Here is a 10,713-nt window from a genome sequence, read left to right on the forward strand (position 1 = left end):
TTATAGTTCAACACATCCAGAGGTTGCCAGGCTGGGAAGGCTAAGCTAAGGAATCTCTCCGCTCCCCTCATAGCATGCACCAGTGGTTTCCCGGGTGGGAGGTCAGCAAAGTTTGTAAAGCAAGTAAGCAACCTCCGATCCTCCCCCACATTAATATTTAGCCCCTCCAACTACCACTGGGTATAACTGCATTGCCCTGGACAACATGCAGTTTGCTCTCAACAAAAAGCATGGGGTGGGGGGCTCCCCCCACTCACAACTGCTTGACAGACTGACTGCTGCTTGCTGCCATGAGGGCTGTGGCCAGTGCAGCCTCCCATATCCCATGACCTGCTTTATAGGTACCACACTGGAGTAGTGGAGATGCCGCAGGCACTGTCGCCATTCAGCAGATGGAGCTCAGGCACGGACGGCTCCTCCGTAGCCCCATTTAGCCTGGAAAGGAGATGAGCATATGGAACGCTTTCCCTGGCTCTTGTCCTTCAAGCATCTTTCTGTGCATTCCAGGCCTGGCCCTCTTGGGTTGCAGCAAGATGGTAAGAGGAGGTCTCACGCTTTCCACGTGCTAAGGTGTGCGCAGCAACCCACGTATGCTTGTAAACATGTATCATGGAATATGGGAAGCTGCCTTAAATCACACCAGTGGCCCGTTGAATGCAATGTTTTGTGACAGGCAGCATTTTGCTAGAGTCCCAGGCCGGGTTTTATCCTGTTGCACCTGGAGATCAAACCTGGAACCTTCCACATTCAAGGCTTGTGCCTTACTCCAAGTTCCAGCCGCTGCATGATGTCTTGAACAGAATGGCAAAAGTGCTTATTTGGTTAGTATCTCATTATTCATTTCTCACATGTATCTCTCTCTTCCCTACCAAATTCTGGCACTCGAAATGGTATTTTGATACTTTCATACTTGATTTGGTTTTGGAATGAAAAGCTGAATAAACGAGTTCTAACTTTCAGATACTGTATTATACTGAGAACCATCAGCTATCACTCAAACTGTTCTTATGGCAGTAACTTTCTGTACATGATGTGGAACTAGTCTCTCCCCTTATTCCCCAACTTTAATTAATGGATTAGAACTTAGATTCTGCTTGTATCCAGTGGTAGGTTTACCTGAAAAAGTGACACAGCAACCCAGTGAGGGAGGATTTGAGCTGCTGAGCTCTAAGGACAAGAATAACAGTTATACACAAGAAAGCTGGCGGCAAGCCCTGAACTTCATCTTTGCACTAAGATGGGTAGACAACCACCTGCGAGTGAGTGGTCTTCCTCCTCCCCTAAACCACATGGCAGCCCTGAACTGCCAGGCACTGTGAGCTCAATCCAGATGAAGCACACAGAACCAGGCTGGTGGAAGCAGACTGGGCTGCCCCATCCTCCCTGTGGCAGCCTCCTTCCACCTACCCCATAAAAATGCTTCAGAGACAGTCGTTGCCCCTGCTAACTGGCGCAAGGTCACCTTCTGTGAGCAGAGTCCATCCATCCAGCCTGGTGCCTATAAAGCAGGTCATGGGAGGCTGCACTGGCCACAGCCCTCATGGCCTGTTTAGCTCATACTGCTACTTATCTCCACATTACCAAACAAAGAAGAAGAGACTAACTAGCCTCATAACGATCTACAGTTTATCACAAGCCACCTTTGCGCTTGCTATAATTCCCAGACAGGCTACAATCTCCTGTGCTTCCAGAGGAAACCTTTAACATACCAGTACCTGACTTCATCCAGAGAATCTTACTGGGGGCGGGGGGGGGGTGTCCAAATGACATTGTCCTCCACTCATAACCCCCTTGTGTTCTCCCGCTGCACCTTCCATCTTTCCTTTTACCATAGAAAAACCATTAAGAAAGGAAAGATGGAATAGCTGCACAATGTCTTTTCAGGGGCAGTGCTAGGAGCCTTCTATCTAGGGGTATGCCTAGAGCTCAAAGTGGCTTGAACCACAGGTGTGCTCACATTACCTAGTTCCACCACCATTTCCCCCCACAAGGTCTCATGAGTTCAGGCGTAACATCTCCTCTTCCGGAGAAGGCAAGTACTGTCAGCAAAACCCTATAGATGATCTTTGCTCCAAAGCATGGATTGTCCTTTGGGGAAATTGCTTAGGAAGGTGTATGCTTCAGACAGAGCTATAATTCCTGATTTATCTGAATGCAAGATCTTCTCGGCTTATCCAATAAGCATGCATCTTCCAACCACAAATGCTGCACTGGAATCTAAGCAAGTGGGCTTATTCCAAAAATGTGTGCAAGACCAGTTTAGAGCAGAAGTCCCAACATAGTGCTTATGGGAACCAATTTTTTCCTGTTTTTTAAAAATATATGTTCATGTGTATGTATGAAATTCTTACAACTTTCTAGCAATTATGTGTAGGCTTCCAAAAAGCTGACCAACTATCCAAATAAGTATCCATTTCAAGTTGGCTTCTATATAGTATCTGTTCATTCTGTTTTCCCTTCCTTTTGTTAATTTCCATGAAGCAGGTTAATGATGTAAAAGAGCATGTACATCAGTGAATATTAAAGTCTGTTCCAGTACAAAATGTGTCTGTTTAATAACCCCCCCAAAGAAGCAACTACTGAGTATTGCCAAAGCATATGTTTAAGAGAAGCATTAGCTGAATTGCACCCCAACAATTAGCCAAAGAGTTTAACAATCCCTTACAGCACAAACAAAAGTTTTTGTGAAATAAAATGCAGCCTAAGATCCATTAATGTGACTGTAGACAACAAAGTAGTGATGTGTTGATTAGGCATTTTACAGTGGTGCCCACAGCAGTTGCTGAAATTCCTAAATGTGCCCATGGATCCAGAAAGGTTGGAGACCTCTCATTTAGATCATTTCAACAAAGAGAAAGAGGTTTTAAAAAACCAGTACACAGAGTTAAAATTATGACCAGTTTCAATTTAAGAAAGAAGCCAAATGGTAATAATCCTAGCATCTTTGGTTTGTCCCTGCAGTGCTAGTAGCTTGCCAGACATAAAGATTCTAGATTAAGTCATTTCCTCCAATTGCTAGATGAAGCCACCTCTTTTGGTTTCTGTTGACCTTTTGAAAAACCCATTATACCATCTAATTGTCTCTAGGTATGTGTATGAACTGTCTACACATCTAAACTTCTGTTTTCCACTTACTAAGGAAGCTGCACATCTTGTCCATGAATAAAAGATAATTCTAAGTAACAGCTGGACTTTATATTTTCAGAAATTGGGAATCAACCATGGTCTGAAGAAATCACTTGCCACATACTCCTATTTGGGTCAGAATCACAACAGCCCTTTCCTCATCAAAATCCCATTTCTTAGCCCATTGTTGGGAAAAAGCCTCTCCTTTTCAAAAGGAGCCTTGCTCTGGGCGAGAAATTTTCCCCTGAAGCAGCTGGGTGGATGCAAGCAAGGCTCTTATGGCACAATTGCCCTGCTAGATTCCCAGAAATTTGCAGGGGGTCCAGACATTATCATCTTCTATTCACAGGTCTCCCCTGAGCTCTTACAGCTTGTCCCACCTTTTTCCTTCATGCAGGAAATTCATTAAGAGAACAAGAGGGGAATTGAATAATGCCTTCTGATTGCTAGCACTAGGGCTCAGCGGAACCCGCTCTGGGGCCAGCAAGGCTTACAGGTTGGGACTTGGGTCACTTGAAAGTTTGGGGCCTGCAAATAGGGAGGATAGATTAGGATATGCTGACATATCACCTGTTTCTTGAAGGTGGCTCATCAGCCTGCTCTCATGGGAATCCTGGGGGCAGTTTTAATTTATACACAGCAGGATTATCAACATGCACCATTGCTTGATTGTCTTCTTGGAACATATCACGCTTCTAGTACCTTAGAGCTCAGAGGAAGGGAAAGAACAGGCTAAGATAATTTTATTTCCCTGTGGAAGAAACCCGTAGAGGACCATGTATGACACAAAGTTAGCCAGGATGAATTTAGCACAGAAAACTTGCATCTCAGACTCAGATCCTGTTCTGGGTTGATGTTTGCTCTGCAAGTTAAAGTATGGTTACTACACTTTTACTTATGGAATAAATTATCAGCCCAGGTGACACTTTAATCTGGGATCTCCTAAACTCAATGTAGATGCTGCAACCAATTTACTTTTCTTTCAGTAAGTAAGGATGGCAAAGTATCATCATCATCATCTCCTCTATATTGCCCGTAACCAAAGCTGTCTGGGCAGTTTACAACAAAGTAAAATATTAGAATCATTTCTTGTACAACACAGGAGCAGCATAACCTCTTAGTAATCAAATCATTGCATAAGTGTTCGGCATCAAAGTCACTGATCTGAGTCCATTCTGTGATCTAATACTAATTCAACAGCACTTTAGACACATCTGTAGCTCATTGAGGTTTGGGTTAAGATATTAATCTTTCAAATGTGAAAGCTTGTACAAAAGTAAGCATCTGTCATTGGACAAAAGAATATGAAAGCAGCACTAACATTGCTGTTTTCATTGCAGTTGTCCTCGACCGAGCAAAGCAAAAGAAGTTGAGGGTAATGCCATCCATAATACTCAGAAAACAGGTAATAGATGCCAGGAATTATATAAAGCATATTACACAAGTGTAATTAATCTATATAAGTGTGAGAGGTATGTCTTAATTTCTAAATTGTTTGCAATGCTGCCAGTTTATGTTGGAATAGGTTCAGACAAGTGATAAGGCTGTCACAAGACAACAGGTGTATGTGGACCTAACATCCTAATGTAGTTAAGTATGGCAGCTTATTTACATTCAAGACTAGGTTGTTTTTATCATTATTTATTGGATTCAGTGTGTTATTTTTTTTGTTCTTGCTTTTTTTATTTTTTTGTCCTCTGTAAGCCATCCAGAGACTTTTAGTAATGGAACAGAATAGAAAAAATTTAAATAAATATAAAATATATTCAGAAAACTCAAACTGTAAAGGTTTTCCCACAAAGAATGCACTAATTCTAAGTGGAGGATTGCCTATTTTGGTGTTCCCTCATGAAAAATCCCATTGCACCGACTGTCCCAATCATGGCAAGTGTATATGCAAAACCAGTTGTTAAAGGTGTGACTTATGTCAAGATTTCATATGCATTCCAGCGCGAGAACCAATATAGTGTTCTGGTTATAGTACCATACTAGGACTATGCAACCTCCCACCAGCCTATGAAGCTCCCTAAATAACCAGTTATCATCTCTTACCTACCCCGCAAGGTTATTGTGAGAATTAAATGACGGAGAGGAAGAACGGCACAGGTCAACTTGAGCTCCCTGGCAGACAAGTGGGATATCAGAGTGTATCCATCTGCGATATGTACCAGCAAATGATGAACCGCAGAGGTCATGCATTTTTAAACTGAAATTATGTCAGATTTTGTTCTCTATTTGAAGTAATGAGGCAAGTTTTCAGAGTGATAGCTGAAAACACAGATGCTGTTGTTGTTGTCTCTGTTGTTGTATTTCTTACACTGATTGCAGATTTTTCACCAGAGTGGCTCCCAAAGCAGAGATCAGCTTGCCGGAAGGCTCAGAGAGCGCACCAAGCCAGGCCACGTGATGGCTCTTCACTGCCTCATTGGCTCTTGAGCAGGCCCCCCGGCACCGTGGGAGGAGAGCTGTCAGTGGCCAGCCGCCATGTTCTTCTAAGTGCAGCACGAACCGCCTGTGTGAGCAATAATTTTGGGGAACATCAACATCCCACATTTCGTTGGGGTATAGGAATGGTAGTCTGCGGCTTTTTGTTTAGGGAGAGGATAACCCAAGGTGGCTCTGCCAGGGCAGCAGGAGAGACAGGACAGAGGCGTGTCAAGTTAGAAAACAAGCAGGAATTGTCTGACAGACTGTCTCCTCTCACCTGAGAGTCTGCCCAGCAATTACGATAAGAACACAAGAAGAGCCATGCAGGATCAGGCCATGGGTCCATCTTGTCCGTCATTCTGTTCCCACAGTGCCAGTGGGAACCAGCTGCCTGTGGAACACTCACAAGTAGGACATGATTGCAAGAGCACCTTCCCACCCATGTTCCCCAGCAGACTGCCTGTGATACTGGTGGTTGCCTAGAGCCATGGGTGGCCTTCTCCTCCAGGAATTTGTCCAGTGGGACTGTCCAGCTGACAGCCCTTCAGTGTGTCTGCCATTAGGGGTGAGCTGGGTGGCTACCAGAGAGGTCCTTCTCAGCATTGCCACCCAAGGGATGGCTTCCCCCCAACCACAATAGACATGTTTGCCTTGTCCTGGTTTTATCTTCTGGGCATTGGGCCAAGTCTGGCCAGCTCTCACAGCATCTGAATGATTTTTGGCACCGCATAATTTGCTGGTTTAAAGTTGATAGCTGTTAGGGCTTCTCAGCACACCCAACTGAGGATGCAAACCTTATGCATGTGTAGGCAGAATAAAGTCCTACCGTTCTCTACATCCCCAGCCAGGATGGTCAGAGGGGAATGGTGGGAGCTGTAAAATGTTCCTCTGCATAAACTTGCATTGATATGCAACCTCAGGCTGCAATCCTACCCATAGTTACCTGGGAGTAAGGCCCATGGAACTCAATGGATTTTACTTCAGAGTAGTCATACACTGGAGTCCACTTTCAGAGACATTGTGGTGATGGTCACTAGCTCAGATGCCTTTTATAAAGAATCAGATAAATTAGTGGAGAAAAACAGATCAAAAGCCATTAACCATAACAGATAAAATGGAGCTTCCCTAGGTAGCTTGCTGCTGGATGACAGCAGAAGGAAAAACAACGACAAATCTTGTGGCACATTAATGATGAACACATTTATTCTGGCACAAACTTTCATGGACTATAGTTAAGTACACCAAGTGCAATGAATCGTGCAGACTCTAGTCCAAAAAGCTCATGCCAGAAAAAATGTGTTCCCCTTTAAGGTATGAAGCCAAGCCTAGAAAATGCAGGGCTTGTGGTCATGTCCTAAGAGGTAGCATTCAATTTCCAAGCCAGAGTGTACAGCTGCAGACCCGGGGAAGAGCGCCTGGCGTCTGTGCCCATGGTTCTCAGACAGGGGCCACCCGGCAGTCTGATTAATGAGGACCCTGCAGAGTTCCTTGGTCTGCTGCGGCCATTGTGAGAGGAAAGCTATCCCTGTGGGGGCACGCAGTAGTGAAGCAGGTGAACACAGTGATGCTGACGGCGGGCACCAGGTTGTGGAATGCAGAACTAAATTGTTAATCGTAGATCAAATCACTTCCCATCCAAATTAAGCAGTTGAAGCTGTTCAGTGCTCCTGGCCTTGGGACTCGGAAAGGATGGTGCCATTGCCGGACCAAGCATTGGCCTCTTCCACCTTGTACCATGTTTGATGGAAAGAAATGGATAGGAATAGGGCAATAGGGTAGAACAGGGCATTTTGGTACAAGCAGATGTCTGTAATGCAAATGGATGGATGGATGGAGAGAGCGAGCGAGCTGGGTAAGGGGAAATGCAGCAACAATGCAGGAAATGTATAATGAATAATTTCAGTGAGTGTATTCAAACAGTGAATAATTTCAATACGAAACCTGTATGTATAATAATTTGGATGTAGGTTTTGTTTCCACAAAGGATTTTAGAATACATGTTTTTCTTTGTGCACAAGTGACTGTTTCTGAAAATTTCCCTGATTGAAGCAGACACATCTTCCTTTGAAGGACACGGTGTGAGTCAAGTTGAGTTGAGCAAATGAGAGAGAGAGTGTTAGCTGGGAAACATTGTGCATCTGAATTCACCATCTTTGATTCTCTGTACTTTTGATAAGTGATTCTGTGTCTTTGCTCATACTCATGACTTGCCTTTTGGGCAAAACTATTCTGATTTTCCTTCTACCCTTAAAAATGGGAGCCAACTTAAGGGGAGAGGTTTAGCAGAAGTTCTTGGGCATGTAGTAGCCAGTTTTTTTAAAAAACAACATCTGAAACACTTTGTATCCTGTGAATTTGAACAGAAGAGTTATAGTGCGATTCTGTGTACGTCTACTCAGAAATACATCCGTATGTGTGCGTAAAGCCTCTGTAAGCACATTATAAGTTCAGGGCCTCAAGCACACAGTCTCTCACCAAAACTGAAAATACCTAAAAGTGTTTAAATTTGTCCAGTGTCTTGAACTTTTCTAACTATCTTCCATTGTGCCAATGCACCTTGAACTTGTTGGTCCCTTAAAAACTCTTGCTGTGTTGCTACAATAGCCCAAAATTTGGTAAAAATATATATTCAAGGAATATATATTCAAAATGAATTATTTTTCTTTCATTAGAATACAAAATACACTTTATAATATGCTAATATCTTTGAACAAATTGTTTAGTTGATTAGTTAGCAGCCAGATCATTAACCAGCTAATGATCTTCAGCCAGTTGACATGCTACATGAATAAGCTGATAGTTGGGCAGCCAGCTCTCCTTCTTGCCTCAAAGCCGGGTTTGAAAACATAAATACCAGCCTGCTGCCAAACAGGCAAGTACTGGAATTGGACAGCTGGAGGAGCAGAATCCTGCAAGCTCTTGGCTCATTCGATAGCCATGGTGCCTGCTCTCTGCAGGGAACACTGTGGTTTGGTTTGGGGTGTGCATGCTTCTAACTAGATCTAGACATTAGACAGTTTTACACCAGCCTTTCCCTACCTGATGTGCTGGATTGCAACACAGCCCCAGACAGCATAATGGGCGCTGTAATACAATGCATCTGGAGGACAGCAAGATGAAGAGGCTGTTTTAGAGTACCCTCTCTAGGAGTGCTTCAGGGTTTGTGAACACAAGTACGGTACCTCTTGGCTAGTGAAATCTCACAGGCCTCCAGCAGGTGGAGCTGCCGGGGGAAGGAAAGGAAATGCTTGTGAGCCAGGTAGGGTAGAGAACCAAAGGGGGTGGGGGGGGAGTGAAGCAGGTGGGCCCGATGCCCATATGACGTCCATATGAACTGGCACATCTTCCAGCTCATTCTGTGGCATGCTGGTTTGGAGAGAATTACAGGCGTCACCCTATTCTCTCATCCTATTTGGCTCTCTCACAGCATTTCTGTTGCTGCTTGGAGCCCCTGCAAGTCTTCCCTCCCCTTCCCCTTCCCCTCCCACTCCCCTTCCCTCCCTGCCTGCCTCTCTGTGTGCCATGCACACTTCCAGACCCCCCAGGCTGTGGGAATAAATCCGGGTCTTTCCATTCACTCAGCTCCAAGAGGAGCAGCTGAGCCCTTTCTTGGGGCCGGGGATGACTTTAATTTCCTTCCACTCCTCTGAGCAAACAAAAGTGCCAGAGGAGGAGCTTTCAGAAGCTGTGCTCCAAAGTGGGAGCCCTGTTTAATTGCAACAAGCACAGGCTCTGCTGAGTCGGAGCAAAGCAAAAGGTCTTCCTTTTATCGCAGAATATGCTGTAGAGAAGAACCCGAGGGATGCCCTTTTAAAGTTGCTTCCTGAGGAATGTGGCTCCCTCAGAAATATTAACTGGTGTACTCAGTCCTGTACCATTTATCCCCCCCCCCCCACTGTAAGTCCAAGGTATTGCAAGCAGTATAAATTGTCCTTCCTTGCCACCCTGATATTATCCACTCAACAATTCAGTGAAGTAGGTTAGGCTGATAGTAACTGGGCCAAGGTCAGTGATGGCTGAGTGTGGATTTGAATCCAGGTCTTCTGTGTGCCAACAACTCCACCAGGGATTGACAACCCGATGCCCTCCAGATGTTTTGGGCTCCAGCCCAACCACTGGCCATCACGGTTGGAGCTGATGGGAGCTGTAAGCCCCAAAACATAGTGACACTATCCCAACTACTACAAGGCATGCTTGCTTCATTTTGCTTTATGTAATGCCTCTTCTCTTTTCATGGCGCCCCTTCATCCCACTTTCCAAACTGCCACGATACCGTTGCTGCTGCCAGATTGAGAGTGTTAAAAAGAGGAACCCCAGACAAATGGCTGATGTTGAGCGCCTGGGTGTGAATTACCATGAGGTAAAAGCCCTCTCTGAGAGCAGTCTTTGAAACATCTCATTTGATGGCTTTTGCTGAGTTTTCTGCCTGCCTGATCTGGAGGCAGGTCACAAGCAGCGGGAGACGGCGTTGTTTTCTTCAAGGGCGCTTTTTCGGGTTAGACAATGATGGAGCGCAGCGCTCTCTGCTTCGCCTCAGCCAGCAGCGCGCACACACTTATACACACTCAGAGAGCGAGCGAAAGAGAGCGAGCCAAGCCACCGCTGCCTTGCATTAAGTGGCTCCCCGTCCCCGCAGCCCCAGTGTTCCTGTGATGGCTCGGCTTGGTCTCCGGGGGAAGCTGAGTAACTCGGAGGCTGCTTCGACACGTCCCCACACGAGAACAGCCTCGCTCTCTGGCCGCCGAGCTGCCCTTTACAGCCGCCGCGCCGCGCAGACCTGCCCCGCCTGCCACGCGGCGGGGGCGCCACCTGGACCCCTGCCGCGCATCTGCCTGTCCCGGGGGGCTGGCGGGGGAAAGGGCAGCGCGGTGAGCAACGCTTTTAAGGAAGGGATTAGCAGGCCTCCCGCGGCGCGGGCGGAGGGAGCCGAGCTCGCGTCTCGCGGCTGTTCCCGCGCTTACGCTCTCGCCCTCCAGTGGCGCGAAGGATTTGTGGCCTCTTATTCCTGCTGCTAATGTGATAAGCTCCCTTTTTACTGACAGGCTCATCTGCCATATCCAGTTTAGAGTGAGATTGTAATCGCTCGATCCAATTACCAAGGGACAATCACGAAAAAAAGTAATGAGAGGAACATACAGGAAGACTTATGCCAGGCCTTTA

Source organism: Varanus komodoensis, unplaced genomic scaffold, assembly GCF_004798865.1.
Source record: "Varanus komodoensis strain SLA01 unplaced genomic scaffold, ASM479886v1 scaffold11, whole genome shotgun sequence".
Taxonomy (NCBI): Eukaryota; Metazoa; Chordata; class Lepidosauria; order Squamata; family Varanidae; genus Varanus; species Varanus komodoensis.